The sequence below is a fragment of the Taeniopygia guttata genome, chromosome 3 (assembly GCF_048771995.1).
Source record: "Taeniopygia guttata chromosome 3, bTaeGut7.mat, whole genome shotgun sequence".
In the NCBI taxonomy this organism is placed as follows: domain Eukaryota; kingdom Metazoa; phylum Chordata; class Aves; order Passeriformes; family Estrildidae; genus Taeniopygia; species Taeniopygia guttata.
Window position 1 is genome coordinate 8,981,631 of NC_133027.1, and position 15,430 is coordinate 8,997,060.

At 43.3% G+C, this 15,430-nt stretch overlaps 1 long non-coding RNA gene across 2 annotated transcripts in view; it reads right to left on the minus strand.

Moving 5' to 3' along the window:
* Positions 1–1,068: 1,068 nt before the first annotated feature.
* LOC140683622 (uncharacterized) overlaps positions 1,069–15,430 on the minus strand; it is a 201,923-nt gene continuing 187,561 nt past the window's right edge. For both annotated transcript variants that reach the window (XR_012054810.1, XR_012054809.1), the window contains one exon: positions 1,069–1,634. This is a non-coding gene — a long non-coding RNA (uncharacterized lncRNA). The remainder of the gene's footprint in view (positions 1,635–15,430) is intronic.

The following is a 15,430-nucleotide window of genomic DNA, read 5'->3' on the forward strand; positions in this document are numbered from 1 at the left end:
CTCTCTGTGCCCTATATCTGCTATATTTTCTACAGCTATTTCACAGCCCTGAATGCAGTCCATGTAAAGCTTTAAGAGGTGGCTTTTGTGAAAATGTGAACCCTGCATTGAGACAAAGATGGTCAGAGATGAATTCATCAGGATGTCACATGCTGGGGAGTGCAATGAAAAACAAAAGCCAGTGCAATTAATTCCTCCACCTACCCTGAACTTCACATCAGACGTGACAATCTGCCCTGGTTTATCTGATTGTCCCAGGGCACAAATGACTGGTGGAACTTACTGGAGACTTCAACCTAAAGCTCACTGGAAGTTTTGATGTTCCAACTTTAATTCTGCTGATTATGAACATTAGGTGCGATACCTGAATACTCCAATATTAGGACCTGATATTTTCTTTCTTGTTACTGTTGTCTACAATAGGATTTACAATATAAAGCTTTTTCTTCCCTTTTTCTTATTCATATTTGTGTCCTTAATTTATTGGAGCCAAAATCAGAGAAGATTAACATAAAAGAAATCTAAAGATTTTGCATCTTTAGAAATTTGATTTGGACTTGACAAAAAAGTTTGTTGTAAATTTGTTGGAAGAAAGGTATCAAACCCTTTGCATTTCTAGAAAATTAAGATATTCAGTTCTTTGAAGAAAAAAGTAATAGAGTTTAAAAAAATACATACAAACCAGATGAGGATTTAATTTTACTTTGTTACAGTGTTACTTTTTGGGTTTTTTACACTATGTTCTAACAACCAAATAGATATTTAATGAATAATATTCCATGTTCATAAAAAGATTTTGATGTTTCCCTGAACAATAAAATAATCTTCAAATATATGTAAAAATATGTGATATATATTTATACATACTTTTACTTACGTGTGTATAAATACAAATACATATATTTTTGTATTTATGCCATATATAGCATATAGCATATAGCATAGAAATAGAAATAGAAATAGAAATAGAAATAGAAATAGAAATAGAAATAGAAATAGAAATAGAAATAGAAAGATAATATATATTTATATATATGTGTGTATATATATAATTGATCCCTCATTATTTGCTAAGATTTTTTGAGCTATAAATGTCTTTGTCCAATCAACTCATTTGTTACAGGAAGAATCTCCAGAGTCAAATGATGTTAAATGGAGTTAAAGTATGTAAAAAAGTGGTCTCTGATAATGCTGGCTGATGGAAAATCTGTAGTACTAGAAAGGAATAAAACAATATAAATATGTATCTCTAATGACGTAGTTTTCATTGAAAGATTTCAAAGTACCTTGAAAATGAAGTTAGTGTCACTGTGCCCAAAATCAGAAATGCAGAAAAGAGACACAGTGGGAGGTGACTGAAACTGGCCAGCAGACTTACAAGAGAAGCAGATGAGAATGCTCTTCATATTCCTTGCCTTCACCTGAAGCTCTCATTAGCGCTCATGATGTTTAGTGTGACGGGGTTAAAGATGGAGAGAGGATGTAATGTCTTTTTTTTTTTTTTTTTTTTTTCACTTTGCAACAGTGCTGTTAAATGTTGGTCCTGGTTTGCAGCTTGGACTGTTTTCAATGCCTCATTCTTCAGATGTGAGCCTTAGCCTTTGCTTGAAAGTTCTTTCAGAGTCTATGAAAAACTATATAAATGAAGGAAACACAACAGCATTACATTTCATTATTTTTTGCCCTTTACTACATACAAAAAAGTCTCATAAATAAGTTACAGAGTGCAATCCTCATCAACACAGCCTCCAGCACTTCACATTTGGAGTCTCACTCATCAAAGGGCATGCTACAGTGGCGCCTGGGCTGAGGTCATGGTCCAGGGGAGAAGAGATTTTCTTCACACAGGCAGATGATAAAATTGTTCTTTTGCTTCTGGTTCAGTGAAAAATATACATTCATTTATATAGTTATTTTCATACTATGAAAATCTATGATAAGAAATATGATCTTGACAGGTGGTAGCTTTTTTCCTGTGACTTCAGGCTATCTCTGAAGACAGCAAATGTTGATTTGTACACTTTTTCCATGTATACATTAAAACAGAATAGAACAGAATAGCAGTTTTTTATAAGATGTAAAACAGTATAACTACACCAATATACAGCTACTTTCCATAAAGCTATTCAAAGCAGAGCTCTTAGAAAATATCCTTCCCTTCATAAAATTCCATATACATATATACATGTTTATACAGAAACTAGTTATTTATTTCCATTTAGTCAAAACTGGCATCTTTACTTTATGAAAGCATTATGGTGACAATTACATCTTCAACTCAAAATACTTCAGGTAAAATCACCCGTGTGTATTCATGAAGAGGAAAAAGTGCATGGTTATATCACTTATTTCTCCAATTATCCTTATCTGTTTCTTTGTAGTTTAGCAAGTACTAACAGACACAGAGATATTGATGACATGACCACAGACCTCTGGCTCCATTTGTGGAATGTTTGACTTCATTTTTCAGAAGAGTGTTTGAGCCTGGATGTATTTTAAACTTTTATTTGTCTTTTATAATATTAGTACTATGATTTTTTCACTGCAAAATTTATGTTGCTACACAAATTTCAGGATAGAATTCAATAGTTCCTATAGGAATTTTCCATTAAAATGTGTATATGATTATAATGTAATGTGTTGGGGAGGGTAGATAAATATGATTAAGAACCACAATGGTACAGCCAGGACGAATATAACGCCCCCTACTGGCTGGACAATTACCCTCACCTACAGCGGGGTCCAAAAGCCGAATGGATTCTCCCATGTCACCCCCCAGAATGTATGGTTCACCCCACATCTGTGACCCTCCCCTGAACCATCAGGTGCCTGTGACCCCATTGGCCCAGGTCCTGTTCCAGCCCACCCTGGAGCCCCCCTTGATAAGGGGTCTCCAGGGGGCTGGACGCCCTCTTGGATCTTCCCTTCCCCTCCTGGAGAGTCCTCCGGGAGTCCCTGCTCTCCTCTCTGTCTCTCCCCTCCCCCATCACCCGAGGCCCAGCCACGTGCTGTGTCTGGCAGCTCGAGGCAGGGTCACAATGTATCCTGAATAAACCTCTTCCCCCAAGAGCACCAAAGAGATCTCGCTTGAATCTGTCCGTGGAATACAAATACACGTCGTTACAGACTGGCGCCCACCTCGAATACGAACCCACGGTGACCTGCAACTGCACCCGTCTGGATGCTTTCCAGCTTTTCTACCTGTAGGACACCTTTCCATGGACACTAACTAAATAACCAGGTATTTTCTCGCCATCGTGATCGCGAGCACGGCATTCTGCTGCTAGGCAGTAACGAACCGGAGCTCTTTAAAAAGTCCCGAAGCCGTCGTACAGCTCAGCGACTCGTTACATAGTAGCGAGCTATTAGAGCCCTTATACGACTTCTGGCCATTATTCTCCGAGCACAAGAGATCGCCGCGATTCCGCGGCGACCCAAGGCTTTGTGACGAGACTTGCCGCGCCACGTGGCCACGTACACAAAGCACAGGCGAGCACTGCTTAGCACTGCCCGCGCTGAAGCTCTGGAAAAGCCCCGCGGTGACCTCTCACCACCGACTGCAGTAAACGTCGGACCCTGACAGAGGATCCCGCTCCTGCGACACCGAGGTGAGCCACACTGGTTTAAAAATGGGACAGTCCCACTCTGCAGCTGATAGAGATCTCTATAAGCAACTTAACCACTTATTACGTAGCCATAATAGTAATTTGCCTAAAAAAGAGCTACGAAAACTCCTAGAATGGATCTTACTTAAGTTCCCATATGCCGAGCGCTCTGCTGTGTTTTGTGGAGACTTTTGGGAGTCCGTGGGACATACACTGTTTAACGACATTTCACGGCGGGACCCCTATGCTTGCGAATTGCTCCCTGCTTATAGAGTGGTGGCAGGAATCTGCGCTTCTCAAAAGCCGCAGATAGCAGCCAAACCGCTCCCCGCCGTGGCTCAACAATCCCCGCCGGACTGCACCCCCACCCCGCGCTGCGGTGACAATGCCGGCGAGGCGGCTAGCGACTCGCCGGTTTCTGAGCGAGCGGCGCTCCCTGCCGCAGCCGCCCCCCCCCTCACCCGCAACCCAGAACCCGCCCTTGCGGCCACCTCCTCCCCCCCTAACCACTCCGCGGGCCCCGCCTCCCCCCCGCCCGGCCCCCCAGCATTGCCTGTCCCGGCTATTGTGGCTACTATAGCCGAACTTTTACAAAATCAAACAACAGCCATTTTACAAGCACAAACCCAGTCAATGGCTATTTTACAAACACAATTTCAAGCGTCAGCTGCGATTTTGCAAAAGCTGCATACGCTCGCCTCCGCGGCCGCCCTCCCGACCCACCCGGAAGTCCCCTGGTCCGGCGAACACGCCGGCCATGCGCCGGCCCTGGGCTGGGCGGCTCCCACTCCCGGGGCCGCCGCCTCCCTCCCGCGCAGCCCTGACCCCGCCCCCGGGGCCGCCGCCCCTCTCCCCCGCGGTCCAGACCCCGCCCCCGCCCCCGCGGCCGCCGGCCCCCTCCCCCGCAGTCCGGACCCCGCCCCCGGGGCCGCCGCCCCCCTCTCGCGCGGCCATGACCCCGCCCCTGTTTCCACCTCTTCTCCCTCGAGCGCCCCGGACCCCGCCCCTGCCTCCACCTCCTCTCCCTCGAGCGCCCCGGACCCCGCCCCTGTGGCCGCGGCACCGCCCGTCCTTCCCAGGGACGCCCCGGGGTCCGGCGCGGTACCCCTGCTGCCCGCCCGCCCCCTGCACTCGCGGCCGGCCCTCCCGGCAGACGCAAACCCGGCGCCCCCACCCCCCGACCCCCCCGCGGCGCCGCAGCCCCTGCCTCTGGCTACAGAACCCCGGAACCCCCCAACGCCGGCACCACTTCCGGGTTTCCCAAACCCATCATCATATCCCTCCACATCTCTCCCTTCGCCGGCTCTTCAGACTGCCACAGCAACCAATGCCATAGCGACAGCATATCCTTCCACAAATCCCAGTTCCCCACAGGTGCTGCTGCCCACAACCTCCACCCCCCCTGCTCCTCTGCCTCGGCTGGCAGCAGCCCCTGCCTCACACACTAACAGCTCCTCACCACACCCTAACGACGACACTATGCCTCAGCAACGTGAACGCAACAATGTAACTGCAGCTTCTACAAACAAAGGACAAACAGAGAACTATGTTACCCCTGCAAACTCTAACCTTTCTATCCCAGTCTCACCAAATTCTCAACACAGTGCCAACAATCTTCAATTGACTAACTGCCCTGAAATCAAATATGATAACCACAAAGAAGACAACCTGCCTTCCCAAGCCATACCGGCAATACCCAACCAACAACCTGCTAATCTCAAAACATGGACATTCCTTCCCTCCCATGATTTAAAAGAGTTGCGAAAAGCAATTAATGACGGTGGCATCTCCTCTTCCTATTTCAAACAGCTGTTGAAAAGTACCCTAGAGAGACACACACTCACGCCACATGACTGCAAACATCTTGCCACCACATTTCTCACGGACTCACAATATATATTGTGGGATCTTAAATGGAAGAGAATGCTTGCAGGAGTCCTGACTACATATAGACAAAGCACTGATGCACACCTTCGCGCCCTTACCTTGTCTAAATTAACAGGTGACCCACCAGATGATAAGATCGAACATCAGGCGAATCTACCCAAAATGGTATTGGATGATGTCAAAAAGATGGCTCGCAGAGCCTTTTTACAGATTCAGCCAGCGGGAACTTCCGAAGAAGCATACAATCTAGTTACCCAAGGCTCATCTGAACCATTCACCACATTTGTAGACCGGGTAATTCAAGCTACTGAAAGGCAATGTGGTGATGATTTGGCCCGGCCGATAATGATCCGGGACATCCTCGAAAATAATGCCAACGCCCAATGCAAACGAATCATCAAGGCCCTAGGAAAAGAAAAACCTACAGTGCCTGAGATGATTGAAGCGTGCAACTATGTTGGGAGCCCACATGACGTGGCAGTCGTCCAAGCACATGAACCCGAAGAAACCCGGGGAGATAAACTGGAAAGGGCTCTTGCAGCACAAGCACAACAGGCAGAAGCAAGAGACCAGAGACTTACGGAACTTCTAACTGCCCTGCATCTCAGCTCCCAACAACAATACAACACCATGGCTGTCATGCAAGCTGCTCTGCCTTTAGGACCCTGCTACCTCTGCAAAAAACCTGGCCACATCGTAAAGGATTGCACAGAAGTCAACAAAAGCCCACAAACGCCTGATTCGTGCACCACCTGCAAAAAAGGAAAACATATGCCCTGGCAGTGCCGATCCAAACAAGATGCGAGTAGAAGACCTAATCCAAAAAACTCCAAGGCGAGCGCGCCGCGTCACCGCGTGATGAAACAAATGGTGGCCCCCCAAAACCCCGAGGTAAAATCTGCGAATATCCCGGTCCCAATGCCCTTCGCTGCATCACCAGCACAATCCCAGCTAATGACTCAAACTTACTATCCCCAGGCACCTGGTGCACTCTGGCGACCTCCAAGCCAACAACCTTCTTAAAGGATGATGGCTACGACTATATTTCGACAGGAACCACTGGGCCTTCACAACTCCGGCAAGACTTTCTAATAGTTGGCAAAGAAAGGAACTGCATCCTGGGGCTACTTGTGCTACCTTGTGTAGTCTCTGCTAACTGCAATGAAGAACTATTAGTGTTAGCCAAGGCTTACTACCCCCCATTGCATATTCCACCTAAAACCCCTATAGCCATTGCCATTGCACTGCCTATGGGAGCCATAGACCAGATACCACCACGTTGTTTCCCAGTCGCTTCTGAAAACCCCGAGGTCCTATGGGTTCAACACATAAGTGACCAAAGACCAATGCTAACTTGTGAACTATCAAATGGCGGGGTTCGAGTCACCATCAAGGGGATGATTGACACGGGGGCAGATGTTTCTGTAATTTCTTCTTGTTATTGGCCTACTGATTGGAGGTTGGTACCTCCCCCAAGCACTCTCACAGGCATCGGAGGTGTCACTCCGTGCTTGCAAAGCGAATCTGTGATCAGCATTGAAGGGCCTGACAGAATGAAAGCATTGATTCGCCCTTATGTGGTTCAGAAACCCATCACAGTATGGGGAAGGGACTTGCTTTCTGCATGGGGAGCTAAAATTGAACTGGGTTTTTTGTAGGGGCCACTAAAGCACTCAGCACTCCGAAACTGACCTGGAAGACTGACACCCCTGTCTGGGTCGATCAGTGGCCCCTGCCAGATAACAAGCTGAGTGCCCTCAAAGAACTGGTAGCAGAACAACTGCAGAAGGGCCACATTAAGCCCACTAACAGCCCCTGGAACTCACCTGTATTTGTGATCCATAAGAAAACCTCTAACACCTGGCGACTGCTACACGATCTCAGAAAAATCAATGCAGTGATCGAAAACATGGGCCCACTCCAGCCTGGCCTGCCCAACCTGTCCATGATACCCAGAGACTGGCCTCTTATCATCATAGATCTGAAAGACTGTTTCTTCAACATCCCTCTGCATCCAGATGACGCTCCTCGTTTTGCCTTCTCCATCCCAAGTACGAACTTACAAGAACCGCTTCAGAGGTATCACTGGCTTTCCCTCCCCCAAGGAATGAAAAACTCGCCTACTATCTGCCAATATTTCGTCGCCCGCGCGCTGACTCCAGTCCGCCAAAAGTTTCCACAATCCGTTATCCTTCACTATATGGATGATCTGCTTATTGCAGCACCAACACAAGAGCAGATGAGAGGGACTTGTAGTTATGCTGTTGCTGAAGTAAAAAAGGCTGGACTTGTGATCTCTGAATCAAAAATACAAGAAACTGCCCCCTGGAAGTATCTAGGCTGGAAACTAACAGATCAGTCTATTTCCCCCCAAAAGATACAAATCCGAACCGATGTCCGCACTCTACAGGACTTACAACAGATCTTAGGGGAAATTAATTGGGTTAGGCCTGTCTTAGGAATAACTGCTGATGAACTTGCTCCACTTTTTGATCTGTTAAAGGGAGACAATGAACTCAGATCCCCCAGGTCTCTCACTCCAGAGGCTTATAAAGCCCTAGAACACATTACTGACGCTCTGCAGAACAGGCAGGCACATCGCTATGTTCCTGGTCAACCCTTTTTCCTTGCAATCCTGGGAGAAAAGTTGAGGCTGTGCGGCCTCATCTTCCAATGGGACTCTTCTCTCAAGGATCCACTGTTAATAATTGAATGGGTTTTTATTTCCTATAGGTCACCAAAGACAATCCTCACACCTTTGGAGATGATGTCACAGATCATCATCAAAGGCAGAGCAAGGCTCCTTTCAATAGCAGGCCGCGAGTTTGAAACTATTTACTTGCCCATGAAGAAAACATATTTTGACTGGGCTATGCAAAAATCGGAGGACCTGCTGTATGCCTTGCTGAACTTCCCAGGCACCTGCTCAATTCACTACCCAGCACACAAAATGATCAAAGCCAAGTTATGTTATAAGGAGAAGCCCCTGATCAGTGAAGAACCTTTAAATGCAATTACTATCTTCACTGACGGGTCAGGCCGAACACACAACTCAGTTGTTACATGGCAAAATACAAAAACTAAAACCTGGGAACAAGATGTCCAAAAAGTTGAAGGTTCCCCTCAGATTGTTGAATTGGCTGCAGTTGTAAGAGCATTCCAGCTCTTTCCGGAACCTTTCAACCTGGTCACAGATTCAGCTTATGTAGCTAATGTCATTAAGAGAATTGAGGGATCCGTTCTAAAGGATGTAAGCAACAATAATTTGTGTCTTTGGCTTACCTGTTTATATAACATTTTATCACACAGAGCTAATCCTTACTTTATCTCTCATATCAGGGCTCACTCTGGTCTTCCAGGATTCATGGCAGAGGGAAATGCACGTGCTGATGCACTGGCATCAGCCGCGTCTGATGAGGAAGGTTCAGCAAGCGTTGAGAAATCCACCTCGGTGCTTGCTGCAACCACCTTGCCCAACACTATTGAACAAGCCAAATTGAGCCATGCATTCTTTCACCAAAACGCACAGGCCATCAAACGAGATTTTCACATTTCCCTAGAGCAAGCACAAAATATTGTACGAGCTTGCCCAAGCTGTCAGCATGTGCAACCCCTCCCCCCTTCAGCAGCCACCAACCCGCGAGGGTTGGAGAGCCTACAGAAATGGCAAACAGATATCACTAAATATCCATCTTTTGGGAAGTTTAAAAACATCCATGTCTCTATTGATACATTTTCAAATGCAATTTTTGCCTCTGTACATACAGGGGAAACAGCCAAGCATGTCTGCCAACATTTCTCACAAGCCTTCTCCTATTTAGGTGTTCCCCAAGAAATTAAAACTGATAATGGCCCCTCATATACCTCACAAGAACTAGCCACATTCCTAAATGATTGGGGTGTTCACCATACATTTGGCATCCCTCACTCCCCCACGAGTCAGGGAATGGTAGAAAGAACACACCAAACCCTAAAACGCATTTTAAATCAACAGAAAGGAGGAGTAGATCAAGCTACACCTCAAAAGAGATTGAGTAAAGCTCTGTATGTTTACAATTTCCTAAATAGCTCTACAGAAGAGCCCGACCCCCCCATCTACAGACACTTTCTGAACAACAAAAAAGCAAAAATTAAGGAACACCCCCCAGTTTTAATAAAAAACTTAGACACAGGGCAAATAGAAGGTCCATACAACCTCATAACGTGGGGAAAAGGTTTTGCTTGTGTTTCTACAGGTCAAGGACTTAAGTGGGTCCCAGGAAAGAACGTGAAGCCTTACCATGCTCCGAAATCTGCTAACACCCCCACACCAGACAGTTCCTCTACAAGCACAAGCCAAGAAGCCAGCACCCAGACCTGAACCACGCTGCGTCATCAAAAGAAAAATGGACTTTCTATCGTTTAATGCGTGCATATTGTTTTTGTTCTTCTGTTTCAGTTTTTATATTGAAGTTTTACTTATAATTCAACCAAAGACAAATGCTGAGTAGCTTTAGCCAAGCCTGCAAGCTCTAAGACCACCTATATATCTAACACAAACCCTAACAAACCTTTTTCAACCCGTTTAATTATAAGACCTTTTCCAAAAAAATTCTGACAATGCCTCCCCTACTATAATCAGTGATTTAATAACAATAAAGCCATCTCAGCTACACAGTTGACTTAATGGTTCGAAACTTGCACCTTGGCTAAAGGAACTCTGTAAAATAAGCTTGACTGTTTCAGTAGCAATAAGTATAGTTCTAGTAACAATACCCTGTACACCTCCAAGTGTGCAGAAAATAGTTGTTAAATCAATATTTAATATTTCAAATGGTTCAGTGAAAAAGGGGGAGATGTTGGGGAGGGTAGATAAATATGATTAAGAACCACAATGGTACAGCCAGGACGAATATAACGCCCCCTACTGGCTGGACAATTACCCTCACCTACAGCGGGGTCCAAAAGCCGAATGGATTCTCCCATGTCACCCCCCAGAATGTATGGTTCACCCCACATCTGTGACCCTCCCCTGAACCATCAGGTGCCTGTGACCCCATTGGCCCAGGTCCTGTTCCAGCCCACCCTGGAGCCCCCCTTGATAAGGGGTCTCCAGGGGGCTGGACGCCCTCTTGGATCTTCCCTTCCCCTCCTGGAGAGTCCTCCGGGAGTCCCTGCTCTCCTCTCTGTCTCTCCCCTCCCCCATCACCCGAGGCCCAGCCACGTGCTGTGTATAGCAGCTCGAAGCAGGGTCACAATGTATCCTGAATAAACCTCTTCCCCCAAGAGCAACCACAGAGATCTCGCCTGAATCTGTCCGTGGAATACAAATACACGTCATTACAGTAATGGTCTGACTTTAAAGCTGCAATGGGAAATTTGTTTGATACCTTTTATTTTCCAATATGAAAATAAAAAATCTAAGTTGATACATGATTCCGCTGATTGGATTAAGTTTTATATATATTTATAAGCTGGGAGATAGTGCTTTCTCAATTTTACTGAAGACTTTAAGACCAAAATTACCAACTATTTGTACTTCATCAGATGGAATTCTTTCGTTTCATAATACAACAAAAATAAATCCCATGTTATTCTCACACGCTACTGTTATCTACTTAATTCTACAATTACAATTCACATTAAGCAGTAGTGTTGCTGTTGTGCCTTATTCTTAAAACCTGTCCCTTTTGCTGATGGGTTTAGGTATAGTGCCTGATAATCATTCTGAAAAAAAAAAAAAAGGAAAAGCTTAATAGTTTCAATAATCTTCTCAGTGAGAAAATAAAGAAATGTTGATTCATTCTGAAGAAAGAAATGAGTGCATATGCTCTCTTGAAATCATAGCCTACAATCTGCATGCAGCTCTATTTATTTTAAGCATGGTGTCAGACAAACCAAGTCACTGTTACCACTGTTACTTGGTACCTCCTACAGCTCCAAGGAGAAAGCATCTGTGGAGATTGATCCAGGTCTAAACTGATCCCTTCAATTACTCACCTTTTCCCCTAGACCATAAAGATAATTTTGTTAAAGGTTATCTAATAGGTCAAGTAACAGTTAAGTTTCAAAATACAAAGAATTAACCAGGACCTATGATTTTATTCTGCTTTGGATTTTTTTACAATTATTTAGTCTCTGGAAGAAGGAATGTGCCTGATAAACTAGTAGTGATTACAAAGGCATATATGGAACTTCACAGTTCCGTCCTTATCACCAGTACTTACAATGGTGACTGGTAAAAATTCCCCACTGACACATGGAGCATTCCCCCCACAGCAAGGCATCCCCTTTCTATCAACCAAGTTCTTTTGTTGTTGTAGAATGGAGCTTTAGCTGCTAGATCTCGAAGTTTAAGAGTATTTGTGGCATTATGCAGCCCACTGCAGTCTGCTTTCCTCCTTTCTGATTTTTAGCTGCAGAATTCCAGTGTGGATGCTCAGTCAAGTCTTGCTCTTCCTGTTGTGGTGTTGCCAAATTTGGTCCTCTTAGTCTCCTGGTCTGCTGATTTGTATATGATTGACAGCTTTTTTCTTGTGTTCCTTGTATTTTTTTTTATTCAGTGTAAGGGCTCAAATCTGTTTAGAGGGATTGGTACACAAGTAGAATCAGCTAGCATCCAACTCTGAATCTAATAATTAGAGATGAATGAGTACACAAGTATCTATGCTCTCCACAGGTTTTCTGAACCAGCAGAATAATTAACCAAGCACCTCAGGCAGGCTTGCTTTGAGAAGATGAGGGTTCCAGAAACATAATGCTACAGCCCTGTGATATATCAAGGTTGTTTTCCTTAACTGAAAAATATAGAATACATTCCCTTTCCACTTTGATGGACATTTGGTTTCTAATTGATGCTTTTTCTCTCAGATCTTAATCATTTGCATCACACTTTAAAAAAAAAGAGATCAAAGATCAGAGGGTAAGAAGATATGAAATATGTTCCTTAGCTCACCCATAGTCATGTATAAAGATGAACATGAAATTTGAGGCCTGTAGGGGCTTGCCTTGCTCTTAGCAGTGGAAAAACTGTGACAAGACAAGGGGTTATGGGTCTTAACTGTTTCATGAAAAAACACATTCTTCAGTCAGCAAAGAACCTTTTTCAGGCACTATAGTCACTAAAGAAACATAAAAACTTACTGAGGAATTACTCTTTATTGTGCATTCTGTTCCTATATGAGGACAGAGGGAGAAACTGAAATATTGTGAAAAATAATAGAAAAACAGAAAATATTTCCTCATTGATATATCTGGTGTATCATAATCTTATTTAGCTTATTATTTCATTTGAGTAAAAGCCTCTAGATTAAAATTTGAAATTAATGTGCAACTGCTTTCAGATTTATGGCTTGATTTAAGAATAAAGTGTGGTTGTCTGACCAATTTTGGAAGCATTTGAAAAGATAATTACTGTACTTATTAATAAATGTATATAGAAAAAAATGTTCCACTGTATATATTTATTATTTGTCCATGACTTGGGGGTGTGAAAAAAATATGACAGGAATGGGAAAATACAAAGAAAAAAAATCACACCTGTGTGGAATATTTTCTCTACATGAACAGGTAAGTAGTGTAGATATGATCATCCTGGAAAGGAGATGACTATGGGGAATTGGGGGGCAGAGTCTGAAAGATGAGTATCATTAAAGTACAGTAGGAAATGACTGCTCACTGTCTTTTTCAGTATGACAGTTTGGGTTTGTCAAATGAAGCTACAGGAAATGAGAAAGAAACCAAAGATATTTCTTTGTGGAAACATGCAATGGTCTCCAGACACAAGCAAACTTCCTGCTGGAACAGACAGCTCAGAGATGTTGTGTCATCTCCACATATTCTTTCAGATATTCAAAACCCAACTAGGTCCCCTTCTGACCAACTTGCTTTAGCTGATTCTGTTTTCAATGAGGAAATTGGACAACACAACCTCCAAATGTCCCTTATCTTCTCATCCCCTCTGTGAGTCTGTGAAAATGCTTGGTGCATAAAATGTAGGAAAAGTTTCATTCTATTTCAGGCACTGCCAACTTCCTGTGGTTTCCTTCTTCTTGGGTTCATGATTTACTAGAGCACTTTTGATCTTCTTGCTGTCAGTGGTAGACTGTGTACCGTGTTTATGTGTTCACAAGATGAGAAAGATCTGCCCAGGTATGAAAATTCATGACTTAAAGATCAGGATGCTGTCATGAGTTTGGACCTCGTACCTGTGTCTGTAGAAAAGGCAGATTAGGCACGCTGTAAAGCTTGAACAGCCACAGATGCCAATATTTTTTCCTTTCACAAAGTGAAGGAAATACAACTTTCACATTGTGGTTACCCTATCCAGCACCATCTTACCTTTAAAAGCTGTTATCTTAGTCAAGTCAATGAACTTTTTGGAGGAAGTCATGGAAAAATTTCCTGAAGTTTCCTACATGTACTTATCTTAGACACCTTCAGACTGCAGAACACGCATTTAGCATCTTTATTAATAGAGATTTGTCCATTTATACTGTTCATGTGTCTTAATTAAGGAGAGATGAATAAATATATGACCACTGGGAATTTCATTATGTTTAATAAAGCCAAGTGCAAGGTGCTGCACCTGGGTAAGGGCAGCATCCAGTACCAATCCAGGGCGGGGGATGAGGAGATCAAGAGCAGCACTGGCAAGAAGTAATTGGGGCTGCTAGTGGATGAGAAGCTGGACATGAGTTAATTATATAAATAGATCAGGTGGGGTTTAGTTAAAATAGCTTCAGTTTAGCATTTAAATCTTCTATTAAATATTAATTCTTAAATGTGTTTATGATGACTTGGTTAAAAATAGTCCAGAGAGGAAAATAAATTAACTGGGTTCACATGCATTTTTGAAATCTCTTCAGGATCATATGTATGGATTTTTCTCACTCTAAGAAGACTAGAGGTTTTGTCGTATTTTTCCCAACTAAAATAAATAGTTGGGAAATAACAATAGTATGACAGAAAGTTCTCAGCTTGATAGCCTCAGGAGAATTTGGAACTGTTCAGGAACTTTCCAGACATCCTCAGAATCTTTCCTTTATGTACTTGCTTAAACCCTGACATATCAATACTGAAGGCCACTACCCAAGAAGTTCAAAATGTTGTATCATTTGGCTTCAAGTTTAATTGAGAGCTAATTCTCTGTCTTTCAAATTACTGAGACATAGTGAATCAGCATTAGCTATTTTGGGCAAGATGGGCTGCTGAAATAAATTGACAAATTTCCATTGACCAGTATTGAATATACCTGAAATTGTACAGGCAAGTGATAAAGAAATAATGAAGAGAAATGAAAATGCCATAATTGCATTTGCAGTTGAATATCAAGCTGGTATTTACTGAGATAAATCAGCTTGTAAACAGCCTTCATTGCTAATTGCTCTTGTCTTTGTGGCTATTAGCAATGTAATATTTTATTTAATTGTTTATTAAATTAAAACTTTAATAAATAAATATTTTAAAGATAAAACAACAAATAGCTTGTGAGCTGCTTAAACCCATTTATTTTGTCTTTATTTAGATAAAAAAAACCTGGAGGATTATCTCTACATTATAATAATAACAACTAAAACACAGCAATTAGTACAAAGCATAGGGCATAGGGGAAGGTGCACAGTACAGCCTGTGCTCTCTGTGAACTCTCTGTGCCCAGTACATCAATCAGCTCTCACCATTTTGATAGAATATAGTCAGTTCTTCCATTCAGAGAAGATAAACAAGGATGTTTTGCCTTTTTCCTACTGTGCAAGCCTCTGTAGCACTTCCATCAACACGGTTTTGCTGGTCAGAAAATATAATGTTGCATTGTTCCCCTGTACCACTCATTAGACCAGGCCTGAATGGGCTTACTCCAGTCTATAGGTGGTTGCTTTTAATTTCAAAAATTTTGGCGTAAAACCATACTGTGGACAAAAGCAGGCTGCTGTCTTTCTCCTTATGCTGATACTGAACAC